This window comes from Lissotriton vulgaris, chromosome 7 (genome assembly GCF_964263255.1).
Source record: "Lissotriton vulgaris chromosome 7, aLisVul1.2, whole genome shotgun sequence".
Classification (NCBI taxonomy): domain Eukaryota; kingdom Metazoa; phylum Chordata; class Amphibia; order Caudata; family Salamandridae; genus Lissotriton; species Lissotriton vulgaris.
Window position 1 is genome coordinate 1415215719 of NC_141695.1, and position 17811 is coordinate 1415233529.

The 17811-nt window shown below is 50.8% G+C and overlaps 1 protein-coding gene across 1 annotated transcript in view; it reads right to left on the reverse strand.

The window, feature by feature from the left end:
* Positions 1-17811, reverse strand: part of EIF2S2 (eukaryotic translation initiation factor 2 subunit beta) — a 482918-nt gene that overhangs the window by 271962 nt on the left and 193145 nt on the right. The window lies entirely within an intron of this gene.

Consider the following 17811-nt stretch of genomic DNA (forward strand, 5'->3'; position numbering starts at 1 on the left):
GGTCTTAATTTTATTAGATAGGTCCGACTTCTTTATCAACAACCACTGGCCCAAGTGGTGGTCAATGGTAGGGCCTCGGAGCCTTTCGTCCTCGGAAGAGGTACACAACAGGGCTGCCCGTTATCACCGCTCCTCTTCGCGCTTGCTCTCTAGCCCCTTGCCGCGTGGCTTCGGTGGGAGCCATCGCTTAAAGGCATTAGTTGGTCCTCTGATTTTGAGGACCATATATCGCTGTACGCCGATGATATTTTGTTATATCTTACTTCCCCCCGTAAGTCACTAGGAGTGCTGTTCGACGTGTTACGCTCCTTCGGGAGGAATTTGGGTTTGACCATCAATTGGGCCAAGTCCTGGAGGAGGAGCCAAGATGGCCGCGGAGACGGACGTGTAGTCTCCCGGCTCCCGGAGCCTTGGTCTCCCGCACAGCCATCCTGTCCACTATCCTGCTATTGCGTACCAGCGGGATGTTTGGAAACGTTTCCTGACTCTACTGGTGTTCCTCCGATGTCCCTACCTGTTTGCTAACCTGAGGTTTCGTCGAGATACACGCCGACTCCTCTCCTTGCCCTGGACCCAGGACCCGAGATACAGCGCACCGCCTGTGTCTGCTGCAGCTGCGGGGGCTGATCGATCTGGAACGGCGCTGACATCCTGTGTTGGTCGGATGGCTCTGTGGTCGTTTGCACCGGGCGCTTGTGTGGAGGGCACTGCTGGCCAGCTGGGAGTCTATTTTACCGCCTCATCTGTGGGACTCTGAAGGTGAGCCGTGCTTTGCTCTCTCCAGTGTCGGAGGTGCCCCCGGCTACCGGGGCTCCTTCCTTGCCTCGCCTCTGCCTGTGCCGAGCGGAGAGGGACGCCTCGATATGAGCCGTCCACGATTGCGGACTTGTCCTGTTCCAAAGGGATTGATTACCGCACCATAGCGCTGACCTCACCGGTAATCCTTTGTTGTCCGTGGAGGCAGGATCAAGACGGCTGGCTCCCCAACAACTATGGCGGACGGCGCCTCGGCTCCTGCCCGGTGTACCCAGCTCGTACCAGATTGGGAAGCGGACCTGTCTACTGCACCTCGTACCGCGGGGGTAATGAATGATCAACAGACATTTACCCGCGCATCTGTGCTTCGTGCTCTTACTCGACTGCGGGATGAGTGGCGTGCAAACTCGAGACTGTTGAGGGAGAAACTGGATGGGTTTGTGACTGGATCGTGCTATACTTTGCCTGTTTTCTCTCCTCGCTATGTCTATCAGCCTCCGCTGATCCCTGTCAGTGATACATTGTTGCCGCGGGAGTGTGTGACTAAACAGCAACTTCGCGATGATACAGAGTGTGAGCTGCGATCTAACCGCCCTGGCGCTGCTACAGTGTCTCTCTCCCCGGTGCGACACTCAACCTCGCCCACGGAGTCCACGGGGCTGCTGCTACACTATCCGACTATCCTTTTATACTGTGCCTATTCAATGGAGACACCGACACCTTCTACAATGCAAAGAGTTATTATATTGAAAATGCAGCTCCTTCTATGTGTCGGCTCTGGTTGGGACTGGCGACGTCCATTTTGTCCCTGGACATTTCTTCATCATCGAGTGTGGCCATTTTGCCTCTTTGTTCTCACTGGGGCAGGCTTTCTCCTTTTCTCCGACGGTTGTGGCTTCTCACGGGGGGTGGATACGTGGGGTCACCCAAGATCGGGCCAGGGCTAGGTGATTTCTTTAGTGTGATGGACGCATTGACGGACGGGGACTAGGATGGGACTGCTTTTTGTCTGATTTACTCGCACATTTGGAAATGACTCTCCCCACCTGCAGTTCTGCTTGCTACTTCTGTCGTGCTGATGGTAATTGGGGTGGGGGATGCTTACGGGGCCGGTGGTGACCGGGAGTATGTTGAACTTACCTCCTCACGCCTTTTCTGAGAGTTGGAGATTGGGATGGTCTTTTCTCACTCTATATTCTCTTTCCCACTTGGGGGTTCTCTTGGGGCGACAGGCATGCCTTCTTCTGTTTCTTTTTCTTTTACACCTCTTCGCTTCCTTTGGGGTCGGGGTTCAGTGTTATTAGGGAGTTTATTGTATCGTATCATTATGTGACATAGCGGTTGGTCCTAGTTCTTTGATGGTGGTCAATTGCTTTCTGACAAATGCCTTCCTCTATCACGCCTCCTTCCGGGTGCTCCTTGAATGATGATAGCTATCCTGGTCAGTGATTAGCTTCGACTCTCTTCGTAGTTTTATAATTGTACTCGACAAAATCATAAAATTAAACCTTTCTATTCTCATGTTATGGTTCTATGTTCCACACGATACTCTTCGCTCAGAGACAGCTTTAACGGCGTTCTGTCCTATTGGTTCTTTTTTATCCTTTTCCCATATGTCATAGCGGCCGGCCCGAGGGGTTGTAGGCAGACGCTGTGTATTGTGCATTTTACAAATAAAGGTTTAAAAAAAAAAAAATTGGGCCAAGTCCTGCATTTACCCGCTCACTGAAGAACCGCCCCTGTTGCCCCGTGTCTGTCCGATACCGGTCAGCGCAACGGCTTTAAATATTTGGGGATTTACATTTCCTTGGACTCAGCCGTATGGTATGAGAGGAATTTGCTTCCGCCACTCCGCCGGCTTCGATCGGACGTCCAAGCGCGGTGTGGTTTGCCTCTGTCCCCGGTTGGGAGAGCGACCTTGTTTAAGATGATGTCCCTCCCTCGATTTCTGTACGCCCTCCAAAACACGCTTGACTTGGTGCCTGCTAGTTATTTCCGGGAGATCGGGGCCTTCAGAGGAAGCTGGTGTGGGGAGAGCGACCTCGCATTGCACTGGCGAAATTGACTTTGCCCTGGTATGACGGCGGCATGGCGTTGCCCGATATAAAACGATACTACTGGGCATCACAACTGAGTGCGGTCAACCACGCAATGTACGGTCCGGTCCCGAATCCGGCATTTGAAATGGATAAATGGCAGCTACCGGGAGGAGATTATAATAGGGCGCTCTACTCTAGATCGGCTTGGAAAAATCTAAAAGGTCCTACTGGGGTTGCAGTGCGAGTGTGGGGCACTGCGACTGCTGCCACGGGATGGACAGACAAGCTGACCAGAGCCACTCCGCTTTATGCGGCGGAGAGACTGGGCAGTCTTTGGACGACAAAGGGATTTGACAAATGGGATCTTATTGGCATCAGTAGGGTCGGGGACCTCTGGGTTAAGGATAGGATCAAAACCTTCGTGGAACTTCAACGAGAGTATACACTGAGCGATAGGGAGCACTTTCGGTACATGCAGGTTCGTCATGCACTTGAATCCGTTTTACCGGCCGGTACCGCTATCCCAGAGTCCTCTCTCCTGGAAGACAGAGTCCTTGACGGGTATGTCCCTGATAGTACCATCTCTCTCATTTATAAAAAAACTTATCAATGATTGCTCGGATCTTCTTGTACAGCTTGGTGGGGCCTGGATGGGTGACGGGCTGGAGTTGGATGACGAAGATTGGCAGGCCGCGATATCATCCCCTAAGGAAGTCGCGATTCCGGCGCGTCTCCGGCTGGTGCAACTGAAGATCTTACACCGCGTGTAGGTCACGGGTCCACGCCTGATGCGTAAGGGTTACACGATGGATGGGTTGTGTAGGCGCGGCTGCGGTATGCTTGCTACTTTTCTCCCTATTTTGTGGGAATGTCCGGACGTTGTGGTATACTGGAGACGAGTGCATGAGGTTATGGAAGAGGTTACGGGTGTTTCGTTATTGCCTGAGGCCAGAAGGTGCCTATTGAACGTTTGGGAGCCGAATGATTACAGCGGTGCGCAGACTCAATGGGCCACCCTCGGCAATATGATAGCGAAAAGAGACATAGCCCAGCTGTGGGGGTCCCAAAGGGCGCCTCTGGTTTCAACCTGGGAGGAAAAGATGGATTGGTGCATGTTCAGAGAAAAAACTGTATACATCGCCCGTGGAGGGCCCAAGAAATGGGGGAGGATATGGGGTCAATGGAACTCGTACCGTGGTGGGATTTGCACCCCCCCCCTTTTGTAGAAACTAATGATATTCCTCTGTTCCCATGACCGAGCATTCCATACGTCTCTATCCTATTGTGCTCTACTTGCTTGCCTGCTCTCAGCCCCTTCCTTGAGTTTCCTAATCCTTTTCCTTATTAGCTCCTTCGTTGGGTCGCTCCCCCTGCTATCTGAGACAGCCACTTATATTATAGATATCTCCTCAGAACTTTGTTGTTCTGTTTGTTTTTAAAATATAAAATGTGAAACCTTTTATTTATCCTCCTACCATCACATGAACATTGTATGGGCATATTATATCGCTGCCGAACCGCGGGGTTGTCGGCTGATGAGCTGTGTACTAGTTTTGTTTTCGATATGTACTGTTACTGGCCGGCCCCTGTGGTTGTAGGTCTGCATTTGTATTCTTTTCTCTAAATAAAGGTTTTAAAAAAAAAATAAAAAAATTAAAAATGTCTCCAGCATGTTTCAAGACACCCTTTAGCATTGGCAGAGTTTGGACAGTTCTCTGAGGTGGAAAAGGTGTCAAACAAAAAATCCACTTCAATAGGGTCAGCGTGGAGCTGGACATCATGATTTTTGGCTGCCCTTTCAATAAGTGCATTAAACGCCGCTAAATCTGAAGTAGGCGAGGTTTTTACAGCATACACATGACTGTCCGGGGCAGTGTGTGGATCTCCTGGGTCAGCAGCATCCACCCAGGGTTCATTGTGATCTTCAAGATCAGTGTCTATAGGATAGCTGTACTACTCATCGTCACCTTCCCCTGTCTCCACATCCGAGTAAGTGGGCGAGATAGGAGCAATGTCTTGGCCACGTGGAGATATAGGTTCGACAAGAACGAGTGATGTAGTGGAATCCTTTTTCAATGGAATTCTATAGGACTCCATAGGCTGTTCCGGGGCGATCTTTCATTTATAAATCGAAAGTTTACCCGTGTCGGCGCCGATGAATTGTTCCGACTGCTCTTCAAGCGGGGGTTGTCGATGCTTCGTAACCACTATCGCAGTTGTGGGCTTTGGCCCCGTGGACACCTTCTTGGACGCTTCGACGGCCGTAGGCCTTAGGTACCACAGCGTGAACTGGATGGGCGCCGGTGATTTTTGAGGTTTACTGGCAGGCTTCGGTGGTGGAGTATCCTTCGGTCCGACAGTCGAAGCCTTTTCCTTATTCGTTTCAGCGATTCCGACACCTGCTTCGAGAAGGAGGCGGACGGCTGCTTCGACTCGACGGGTTCCTTCGAGCCACCGCCAGGCGTGGACTCTGTTCGTTCTGCTTTTAGCATCGTCTGGTCGAAGCGTAGGATCGAGAACCTTCTGAGCTCCGAGTCCTTTGTCAGTGTTGACGGTCTTCGTCGCCGATGTTTTTGGGTCGACGTCCTAGACCATTTTTTTCAGTGTCCTAGTCTTCGGCTAGACACCCTTTAGCGACCTCACCGGGTCGATAACACCTTTATGCTTAGTCGGTGCCGATAGTTCAGAGGACTTCGAGCCGACCAAAGCAATACGCACTTTTGGTTGCGTAGACACCGAAGCTTTCTCTTTCAGTTTCGATTTGGCAACCCGTGGCTCCTTAGAAGTGTCCGAAGCCGGGCCCAGAGGCGAGGCTGTAGAACCCAGTGTAAGGTCTTGGGTAAGGCCATGTGGCGATCCCTCGACCCGAGCCTTATTATGTGTCTCGGCCTCCCTACCAACGTTTGGGCCTAGCTCCTCACTCGAGCTATCTTCCACGGCCCCAAAGGCCCCATCGTCGTCTCCTACCTCGTCGACTTCTTCAGTATCGACCATTTCAATATCAGCGTCGTAGCTGGAGTCGATCTCCGATGCGGGATCAGACAGGTTCTCTCAAACTTCCCGCTCTGCTTCCTCCTCCTCGGTATCGAAAATGTTCACCGGGTCAGGTGCAGTCTGCTGGGCCTCCTTGCGCGCTCCGCGTCGAAGTCAAATCGTCTTCTTGGAGCGGAAACGAGAACAAGCCATACAGCTGGCTTAATCGTGATCCGGCGACAGGCACTTTTTGCACACTGGGTGGACGTCGATGTGAGGATATTTCGAGTTGCACACGGGACATCTCTTGAACGGGCTCCGTTCCATGATGGTTCGTCGATAAGGCCTCTGGCGTCGACCGTGCCTTCAGTGCCGAAAAGCCACGCGGCTCCTCTGGATGTCCGGCTCTGAAACTGAGCTGGAACAGAACTGGGCACAGATCGCAAGACAATAACGACGATATACTAAAGGCCTTTTGGCCAAAAAGAAAGTTTATCAATTCCGAACTTGAGTTAACAAATATGCATCCGAACCCAATGGCGGAAAAAAACAATCTGGGGATGGAGTCGATGCCATGCGCACTGTAGTCCAGGGGAGGAGCCACCTATCTTGTGATACTTCGAAGACTCTTCCAGGACAACAATGTGCGATCATCCGGACCCAACACTAGGCGGCGATCCATGCACAGATATGAATTCAGCAGCCCACATGCCTCGAACCTTCCATTTAACGGCAGAGCAAGCTCTGGTAGTAGGCCTCTAATAATGTTCATACAGTCTGGTGGTATGTTAAGGTAACGGAACTCTAAGACTTCAGGAGCCAGAACGCCAAATTCTGTTGATTTGGATCTGGATGTCTGATGTCTCAATGGTTCTGTGTTAGCAGGGATGGAGTCAGTTGTAGCTTTTGGTGTGGAACTAGACAGTTCTAGTAGTGTGGTGAACCACGGTTGGCGTGCCCATGTTGGAGCTACTAGGATTAGTTTGTGAGACTGTTGTCTGAGCTTGCGTACTACTAGTGGTATTGGCGGAAAAGCGTACGCAAATCTGCCTGACCAGTTCATCCATATTCCATTGCCCTTGGACTGCGGGTGTGGAAACCTGGCGGCGAAGGTTGGGCATTTTGCGTGGCGAACAGATCTATGTCTGGATGACCCCACTTGCGAAAGAATGGTTGAAGAACATGTGGATGTAGTTCCCATTCGTGAATTTGTTGTGTCTGCCAACTCAACAGATCTGCTATCTGAATGTGAACTACTGGAAGGTGCTCTGCCAACAGATATACGTTTTGTGGAATGGCCCATCTGCAAATGTCTTGTGCAAGCTGGGACAGTGGTAGAGAGTGTGTCCCTCCTTGTTTTTGTATATAATACATGGCTGTCATGTTGTCCGTCCGGATCAAGACAGCTTTGTTCTGTACTTGGAATGTTTTGAGTGCTAAGAATATTGCTAGCAGTTCTAGATGGTTGATATGGAATAATTTTTGTTGAGTGTTCCATTGTCCTCGAGTTGTAGAACGTAGGAGATGGGCTCCACATCCTGTGAGGGATGAGTCTGCTGTGAGCACCAGTTGCGGAACAGGTTCGAGGAACGGCCGCCCTTTTGTCAAGTTTTTGGTGTTCCACCACTGCAGAGAGCGATGTGTGCGGCTGTCTACCAACACCAGGTCTGTTAATTGACCTTGAGCCTGGTTCCACTGTTGTGCTAGGCATTCCTCTAACAGACGCATTTGCAGTTTTGCTTATGGCACTATGAAGATGCAATATGCCATCATGCCTATTAGTCTCATGAACACTCTGGCTTGCAGAGAGTGTTGCTGTTGAAAGACTGACTAAGGCTTGAATTCTCTGTATCCTTGATGGACTGGGATACGCTAGAGCTGTAGACGTGTTTATTGTAGCCCCTAGACACTGATGTATATGAGAGGGTTGCAGATGCGACTTGGTGTAGTTGATTGGGAACCCTAAGTCGTGCAATGTTTGAATTGTCTGATGTGTGTGTTGAACACACCGGTTGAATGATTTTGCTTTTATGAGCCAGTCGTCCAGATAAGGGAAGACATGTATTTGTTGTCTTCTGAGATGTGCTGCTACTACTGCTTGGCACTTTGTGAATACTCGTGGTGCCGTTGTCACTCCAAATGGAAGGACCTTCAACTGATAATGTTGTCCTTCCAGTACAAACCTAAAGATACTTCCTTTGAGCTGGATGTATAGGAATGCGGAAATAAGCGTCCTTTAGGTCTAGTGTGAGGAAATCGCCTTGTTGCAGCAGTGGGAGCACTTGTTGCAAAGTGATCATATGAAAATGATCTGACTGAATGTAATGGTTGAAGGGCCTGAGGTAGAGAATTGGTCTTATTGTCCCGTCCTTCTTGGGAATTAGACAGTACAGCGAGTAAACCCCGTTCTTGTAAAGGAACTAATTGTATTGCGTACTTTTGTAGAAGTGACAGAACTTCTTGTTTGAGCAGAGTAAGGTGTTCTGCAGACATTGAACGCTGTCTGGGTGGTATGTGTGGAGGGGTTGCTGTAAGTTCTAGGCAGCAGCCATACTGGATAATCTGTCTTACCCATTTGTCTGATGTGATGGAGTTCCAGACAGGTAGGAATTGAGTTAATCTGCCCCCCACAGGAGTGGAATGCTGTTGGGGGAGCAGAGGAAAGTCACTGTTTTGAGGCGGAAGAGGTTCGATTACTGTTGTTACCACAACCTCTTCCTTTATTGTTATTCCCTCTATATCCTCCTCTAAAGTATCCCTTGTTAGATGATGTTTGTATGTTAGATTTGAAGGATGTTGTATCACCTGAACCTGTTTGTTTGGAGCCCCCTCTATAAAAGGAGCGACAAAAGGAACTTCTAGTTTGTATGGACTGTAAAGCCCCCATAGATTTGGCGGTGTCTGTATCCTTCATTTTTTCAAGTGCTGTGTCTACTTCAGGTCCAAACAATTGGTTTTGATTAAATGGTTGGTGTTGGAAAGTGGGTTATGGGTAGGGGCAAATGTAGGTCTGCCACTGGCAATAAGGCCACTAACACATGATAGGACTCAGCATAGGTCTTAGAAAAGTATTCCTTTGCTCAACCCTTGGTAACGTGGCTGCGAGCAGACAGGCTTCACTTCAAAGACAGGTATGTAAAGCATAAAGTAGGAAGGCACTGAGCATTTTGAAAGCCTTTTTGAGGAACAGGGTTCAGGTGGTGGCAATGGGAGATTGAGTCGAAACCTTTGGAACTTCCAAGTGGCGTCCCTCAGGGATCCTCCCTAAGCCCCACCCTATTAAACCTTTATGTTTCCTCTCTTGCCCCGGTTATCCGATCCTACGGGTTCGAGCTAACATCGTATGCAGATGATACCCAGATCGTGGTATCAGTGCTCCCGGGGAAAAACCTAAGCGTTGCCGCCAGGTTTCAAGGTCGTATAAAAGCAGTCAGCATCTGGATGGAAAAAAGCTGCTTAAAATTGAACTCAATTGAGGTGCTACTTTTTGGGCAGAATACCAATCTTTGGGGCCCTGAATGGTGGCCGGAAGATATGGGATCCCCCCCCTCCCCCACGATAAAGGTAAAGAATTTAGGATTAATTATTGATGACCAACTCTCCTATAAACCCCAAGTAAATGCGGTCTCATCATCCATCCATTGGACCTTGAAAATGATCAGGAAAATCCTTCCCTTTTTACCAGTAGGGAGCAGAAAGACTGGTGTCAGCCCTAGTGCTCTCCCGCCTCGATTATTGTAACAGTCCACTACTTGAGGCTCGCCAGGGGCTGCTTAATAAGCTGCAGATACTGCAAACCGCGGCGGCCCGTCTTATTCTTGGCCTGCCGAAATTCGCCTTCGTCTCCAGGGAGTTGGTTAAGTTGCATTGGCTCCTGGTGCGGAAGCGGATTAGGTTCAAGGCCCTATGCATTGTTTACAAAGCGCTTCATGGAATAGTCCAAAATTCCTCCAACAGCTCTTCCAATGGTATACGCCGGAAAGACTATTAAGATCGGCTAACTTGGGGCTGATCAAGACTGCCCGCATTAGGAAGGTGCGTTGGGGGGGGGGGGGCGAAGCTTTGTGAGAGGGGCAGCGCTGGCTTGGAATGCTCTTCCTTTAGCTTTAAAGCAAAGCGCCAACCTTTTGGCATTTCGAAAAACATTAAAAACTTGGCTATTCTCGAGCTAGATCAGAGATCATAAACCCAGGGAGCTACCACATTAGCGCCAGGACACCGGGTGGTATTAGTGCGCTCTATAAATGGTATAAATAAATACATTTAAAAACACCATGTCAGTAAATAATTAAGACACAACACAAAATAAAAATAAAACACCAAATTACAAAAATAGGTAATATTTTTATCTTTCAAATGACACCAAAACGAAAATAATCCACTGTAGGGAATCAGAGAGATGAATTTTTAAAGATTAGTCACTTTCTAGTGCTTAGAAACCAACAGCGCCCCTTTAAGTCATTTTGTTTTCTCTGTCAGGGACACACCTCTATAAATTGTTCTGCAGAATTCTCACCACTGTAGTGGGCCACCTTCAGCAAGAGGGATCCAGTTATAAAACCTTCCTGGCGTTCTGCTGTCGGGTCCCAAAGTATCCAACACGCAATCCAAGGTTCTGGAATTTCCAAGAGGGTCCTTGAAAGTGTGAAACTTCAATTCCGCAATCCATTTGAACAAAACCCCTGCAAATCCACTGATACTCCGGGCTTTGAATTCTTTGTGGGGCTGTCCAGGTGAGCTCAGTTAACCTGTAGCTTGCAGGGAGTCTACTCTTAGTCCTTTGGCAGCAAGGTAATCCACAGGGCTGTAGTTTCAGATTGTGCAGTCTTCATAGGTCAGGCCTTCGAGTTCCTTGCACAGCAAAAAAAAACTTTCCAGCAGGGCACTTCTTGCGTCCTTCAGTTTCAAGCAGCAGATCTGGAGGGCTCTGCCCCTCTCAGATACTTATTCAAAATTCTCTGGGTCAAGCACCAGGTCACTGCTTACCAATGAGCGCAGGGCAACTGCTCATAGTTCTGACCACATCCTGTGGAGTGTGGCATTAGTTTGTCCCAGAGTGCATCATTCTTCCAAATCCTTAATGGTGATTTTCCAGCAAGGAGGCAAGAGCTGGCTAAACGCACCCCCTACCATCTGCACATACCTTCCTTAAGCCTAGCCCTGACCCTGGGTCACGACTGTCAGTGGACTGAAACCCAGGCCTCCCCTGCCTTTGAAGAACGTAGTCTACGACGCCTCCTCCTGGCCTGGCATTCCTATATAACAGCACACTGCCCTCCCAGCAGCCTGGCTAATCCACTTAACTCTGACCAATCAGGGCAGACCACTGAAAGGCTGAATTTGGACTTACAAACAAAAAAGTCTCAACTTATTGTATGTACACTTTAGGAGAAATTCAACAATAGAATATAGTTGGATTTACTAAGACCATTCTGGGAAGCCTTTGAACGGTCCGGCTAGTCCTCTCTTATCAATATTTATTAATCAATCACTTCCTACCATGTTAACCTATGGGCCATGGGCTTTGCAATAGGGAAAATGACCTGGGCCACTTTTCAAGAACCAGGTGTAGGAAGGTGGATACCTGACTATGGTTGCCCCCAACTTTTTGCCTGGTGTTTTCCTGGTTTTCCGACTTAGTTGACCTGGGGCCCTGCCAATCAGGACCCCAGGCCTACTGCTCTCTCTCTAAAATGGATTCCATGTACCTTAGGTACATTTCCAATTGGTACTGGGCCACCTTATCAGACCCTGAAACTCAGGGCATAGGTGTACCCAGGGCCTACCAGGGGCTGAAGCATGTATTATGCCACCCCTGGATGGCCATCTAAATCTGACAACTGGCTGCACGACAGCTGGGGCAAGGTGGTGTAATCACCCTTTGCTTTAGATATAGTATACCTATATCTAACCCTAAAATGGACACACAGATTCCTATCAGTCCCTCCTATGGCAGGCCTTGACAATCCTGAAGGCAGAGTGCTTGCAATCGTGTGAAATGGTGCTCTGGCATGAGCTGAGCCCGTCTGAAGCTTGCGGAACCAAGTCCTAATAGCTGTTCCAGGATAACGCATACCATATACTCTTAAGTGCATTATAATCCTCGCGGTTAAATGCTATCTCTGGTATTGCTTTATCAAAACATGTCGAGTAAGGTGTCATACGAATTGGAATACTAACCCCTCGCCAATTCTGGCGACGGGGTTAGCATTCCACCCTTCTAGAGGGACACGACATGTATGTAACTGTGAACCCCGGTTAAAGTTAACTGAAGCCTCAGCTCCACAAAATGGATGCTGCCACCACAGACACGAGTCTCACCTCCTGCTGCTGGGAGTCCTTCCAGCGAGGAGAGCTTGGACAAAGGGTTTCCTGTCAGGGGCGGTGCTAGCACCATCCCAGACAGGGTTTTGTGTATCCTGGGTAGGCAGGGCTTTACAGGAAGAGGACTGCAAGTGGCACCCCGGTGCTCACTACGCATCTGTCGGCTAGAACCAGTTCCAGGGTCACACCAGCCCCTGGCCTGGGGAAAGTCCGGCATGGGAGAGGGGTGTAACCACCCCCCTTCCTGGTCCCACCCCTAGGGCAGGACCTAGTCGCATACCCACCCCTTTCTTTAGGATAAAGGCAGGAGCGGGGACCCTTCCAGATCAGATCTTTGAATCAAGAAACTACTTTCTACGAAAGGAACTCTCGACTTCTTCTCAAGATTTCTCCCTTGTGGCTAAGGAGTAGTCACCCTGCACCCGCAGGCACCATCTAAGAACTCTGCGGTTTGCTGCACGTCCTTCCTCAGGATTCCGACCGACCAGCACGACGAGACCCGGCTTCCCTGGCACCTCTAACCTCTACCTAACTCTACAGCTAAGCTGAGAACCGTAGGTGCGAAGAGACCTCGAGGGACCGGCCATCATCAGAACTGCACGACTTCTATTCAGCACGACCGCCGAGGGATCCTCTGGTGAGTGCTTTGGGGTCCAAGAAGCCCCGACCCTGAGCAGCTCCAGCACCGAAGTCCAGCCTCCCAGCATCTCCACGATCTGCGTGGGGCCCTTCTGCTTTTTGCTGCTCACCGCGTTGTTTGGCTACTAGCCCGCTGGCTTGTGGCCTTAACGACGCCCGACGACATCACTGCTGCTGGTCTGGTTGCTCCAGACTGCCCCTTGCTCCCTTCCAAAAGAGGAGCACCCCGGACCCTCCTGGTCCACTCCAGACGCCATTTTGAGTCCACCGCGTGGGCTTGAATTTGCCAAGACTTGTTGCCCCAATCCTGGGTCCAGCGACGTCGACAGCTTCATCCATCGTGAGACAGCTCGCACCTCCATCCTGGTCGCCGACAACGCCTCCTGGTCCGTGAGACTGCAGAGCACAGAGTCGCCCACTCACCTAGTCGAGGTGACTACCATCTGGTGCCATCTGATCACTGGCTAGTGGTCACGAACTTGGTCCCCTCTGCTTTCAGGTGTCATCCATCTTCGATCCAGGCTTGGATCACTCGAACAATCTTCACTGGTCGCCTGCCAGCAACTTCTTTCTTCAGGCTACTGGTTCGTCTACGAGGATTCCCGACGTCTTTTGAGACCTATGCAGCTGCAGCCCCTGGGCTAGGTAAACTCGGCATTTTGGTGCCCCAGCATAGCCTCACTATCCAAGGATCAGGATCCACTGTCGTTTTCGATCTACCTTATCGGGTTCGCCCGAGAACACAAACTTTGCCTTTACTAGCTCCCATAGACTTTGTCCCGCATCCCGCGTGAGAGTGCACACTCTGCACCCGAGTCCCCTAGGCCTCCTACTAGTAATCTGAAGGTTCAGTAACGTAGTCCTAGCGATTCCAAAGCCTATTAGTACAGTACTTACCTGCTAGTAATTTCGCATTCCACTTTCATAGTATATGGTTTTTCGTGCCCCTCGGGCATTTGTGTAAATTGTGCAACTTGAAGTATTTTCCTAAGAGTTTTGTTGTGTGCTTAGTACCCTGTCCTCATAAAGAGTACAGGGCTGTTGTGATCTAAATAAATACACTGTTTATTTTCATAACACTTGTGTGGTGTCCTTTCACTTGGTGTTCAAGGGGTATATGTATTGGTATAACAGCTGGCTTAACACTCCCTCTAGAGTTTAGCCCGAAGACTGCTCATATCCACGCTACTAGGATAGCTGGTCTATAAGGTTGACTTACAACCAATCATCAATAAGGGTTGTTGGACTGATACATAGTGTTCACTAGAATAGTGAGCACTACATATCAGGCCACCTTCTCACACCAGGGCTTATAAAACCATACTTAAAAAGTATTTCCCCAATTTCTACAGGACCCCCACCCCCTGTGCAACTAGGGGAGACTTCAGGGGGACGCCGCAAATGAGGTCGGTGGCTTCAGATCGGAAGGGTGGGAGGTGGACGCTCTGGGTTCTGCCGGTGAGGAAGGACGTGGTCCAGTCAAGGGCCTTCTCTTGGATTCTAGGAGGCGTGTCTTTAGAGTGCGATGGCAGACCACGTCGAAGGCGGCCGACCGGTCCAGAAGGATGAGGACTGATTTTACGCCGTTGTCTAGTTGGCACCTGATGTAGTCTATGGCGGCGATGAGGGTTGTCTCGGTGCTGTGGTTTCGTCTGAATCCGGACTGGGACGGGTCCAAGATGTTGTCTTCCAGGTGGCGGACCAGTTGCCTGTTGACTATTTTCTCGATGACCTTAGCCGGGAACAGGAGCAGGGAGATGGGCCTGAAGTTCTTGAGGTCCTCCTTGGGCTTCTTGAGGAGGGCGTTGATTTCAGCGTGCTTCTAGCCTTCCGGCAATATCGCGGTTTCGAAGTAGATGTTGATGACCTTCCGTAGTTGGGGTGCGATGGCTGCGTCTGGCTTTGTTGAATACGTGGTGTGGGCACAGGTCTGACGAAGAACCTGAGTGGATGGAGTTCATGACCTTGCGTGCCTCGTTGACGTTTGAACAGGAGGTTAGGCGGATGGCGCTGGTGGTGTTCGCAGGGGAGGTGGAGTCTGGCGTAGTCGGGCGGTTGTGGTGTTGAAGCGGACGTGGATGTCCGCGATCTTGCGGTGGAAGATGATTGCTAGTGAGTCGCACAGTTCTTGTGAGGGCGGCATGTCGTTGCCGTTGGGTTGAAGAGTTCCTTTACGATGCTAAAGTGCTCTTCGCTGTCATGTGCGTTGTTGTCCAAGTGGTCTTTCAAGGAGGATCTCTTGGCTAATCTGATGAGGTGGTGATGTCTGTGGGTGGCGTCCTTGTGGGCTGCGTAGTTGTTCGGTGTGCGTTCGTGGAGCCATATTTTCTCCAGTTATCGGCATGGGCGTTTGGAGGTCTGGAGCTAGTCGGTGAACCAGATGGCTCTCTTGCTGGCGTGGTTGTTGGAGGGTTTCTTGATTAGGGCGAGGGTGTTGGTGCAGTCGTCGATCCACTGTCTGAGGTTGAAGGCTGCGGCGTCTGGGTTGGTGGGGTCGGTGGGTGGGTTCTGGGCAAGGGTGGTGATCAGCCAGGCTTCGGTGACTTTGCTCCAGCAGCGGTGAGGCAGCTGTTGGGTGCGGAGGAGCGTGGTTGGTTTCTTGAAGGTGAAATGAATGCAGAGGTGGTCGGTCCAGTGGTGTTCGGTGGTGTGGTCGAAGGTGACGTGGGTGGCTGTGGAGAAGATGGGGTCCAGCGTGTGGCCGGCGGCCATAATGAGCCCTGTCATCTTGCGAGTAGGGTTTGTGTGTTAGCTATGCGCCATGTATTGCTTGCCCGGGCAGCTGTTTTTACCTGAAGCGTCTATTCTTTTTGATTCTTTATCAGGAGGTGGTGCTTCACCTGATGTTTGGGAGATTGCTAGCTTTCTAGCGTTGGGAACTACTACGGAATCTAAAGGTAGCTGTCCTTTAATGTAGGCAGGATCCCCAGGAGCAGGCCTATATTTCTTTTCTATTCTAGGGTGTATGGTCCTAGCACGTACAGGATCTTTAAACACTTCCGGTGCGTGCTTTATAACCCCATTAATCATAGGTAGTATTTGAACTGATTTTTGCGATTGTTTAAAAGTATCTAGTAAGAAATCCTCTTCTGCCTCATCTGAGTGCTTTGTGAAACCATGATAGATAGCAGCCCTATTTATTAATTGTCCGAACCCAATATCTTCTAGAGGAGATGGTTTGGATGGGTATGGATGTAGATCAGGAATATCTAGTACATCCTGTGATATTGGGTACTCCCAATCAGTTCGATCCGTTGGGTAGTAAAAAGGATCATTTGGGTCACCGCCTCCCCCATACCATCATCATCATTATTAAGAGGAGGTGTATGTGGTGGTGAAAAATGAGGAGGAGAATTTTGAGGTGAAATAGGTAAAGGAAGAGGATGTGGGATAGAGGAAGGTTAAAAGAAGAAGGGTGCATAGGAGATGTGGCAGAGTCCTTCACAGGCACTGTAGGTGGAGGTGCGGTGTCTAATTTCCTCTTCCTGTGTGGTACAGTGGACACACGTCCTGTGTGTAGATCAATATAGATCTTTTCCGGTGTATGATCCGGTTAAAAAAGTTCTTCTTGAGGAACTGTTTTCGGTGCCGATTTCTTCGGTTACGAACATGGTCCTTTATCGTTAGCCTTAGGAGTTGTGTTAAGAGTCCTTTGGTTCTGGAACCAAAACTAGTTTCGTCGGCTTTAAAGCGTCGGAAGTAGGCTTTATCATTTTCTGAGCCGACCTATACTTCGGAGTCGACTGTTTCGTATTGGTTTTCGGAACTGGGACTTCTTTCAGCTTCTGTGCCGAGGGAGCTGGTGCTATCTGACGTGCGGTTTGCTCGGTCCCGAACTACCGGAAGGCTTTAGTATTTTCTTTGGAGCCGTGCTCAAGGCGGGGCTTCTGAAGTCGTTTTTGGGTCGCGACTGGGCCCCGGAGGCGGAGTGTTGACCTTTGCCTTCGATTTTGTTGGGACTGGGGTAGGGGCAGTAGTACTCGCGCGTTGACCCAAAGGTATGGAGTCCCGAAGGTATGGAATCATCAGAGTAGTCTGCCCCGGATACGATTTCGATATCTTCGCAATCTTCCTCTGGTACATCTGGACCCTCGAAGATGTCCACGGGTTCCAGACCTGATCTCTGCATGGTGTGTTGACTGGCCCTCTGATCCAGATTGGTCTTTTTGGATCGAAAGGATGCCCAGGCTGGACAGCCAGATTTGTCGTGCTCTGGTGATAAGCATAGGTTACAGACCTTGTGCTGGTCACTATGTGGGAATTTTGCTCCACACTGGCATTTCTTAAATGGCGACCTTTCCATGAGCTATAGGCCTCACAACCGTGGATGGGCCCAACAGCCCGCGTCGACGACCGGAATAGAACTGAAGTAGTGTAGTCGATGGTACTTGATATCGAAAGTTGTTTGAAGAAGTTTTAAATAAGTTTTTTCGGGGGCGTGGCTAAGATGGCGGCCTGAGAGGACGCGTTTTCGTGGAGCTCCTCGTCCCGATCCCCCCGTTGCATAGCCACGCCGCGGCATCTCGCCCAATCTTGGGGTGCAGGGTGCCCCAACTTGCTGAACCAGACAGGAGGCCATCTGTCCGTTGATTCGGCCCCGGAAGCCCCGGGCGGACCCACCCGCCAAGGTCGTGCGGCGGCCCCGGACCCCTTGGCGCCAGATTGGACGGCGCAGCCGAGTGCGGAGCCGCGGAGCCGGGCCCGCGGGGAGGCGCCTGAGATCGGGGAGGCCGGACCGAAGGAGCGGCGCCAGGAGCAGTGACCCGCTCGTGGAGTCAGCGGTGCAAGCAGCGGCCCCGCCGGCGACCCTGGGAGGACCCCGCGGACGGCCCAGAGGGGGAGCGCGGAGGCGGCGACCAGAGGATCTACGTGAGGCCCCGGCTTGGGCCCTCCCCCCTCTCCCTACAGGGGGGTGAGGTACTACGAGCCCCTGAGACGAGACGACCCCGCGCCCCCACCAGCCGGAGACCAGAGCCAGAGCCCGGGGACGCTAATCACCGGCCGCTGGGCGGCCATTTCCCACGCGGTCTGGGGTACGGCGCGGACCGGGCTCCCCCGAGATGTCCAATAACGGCCGCCG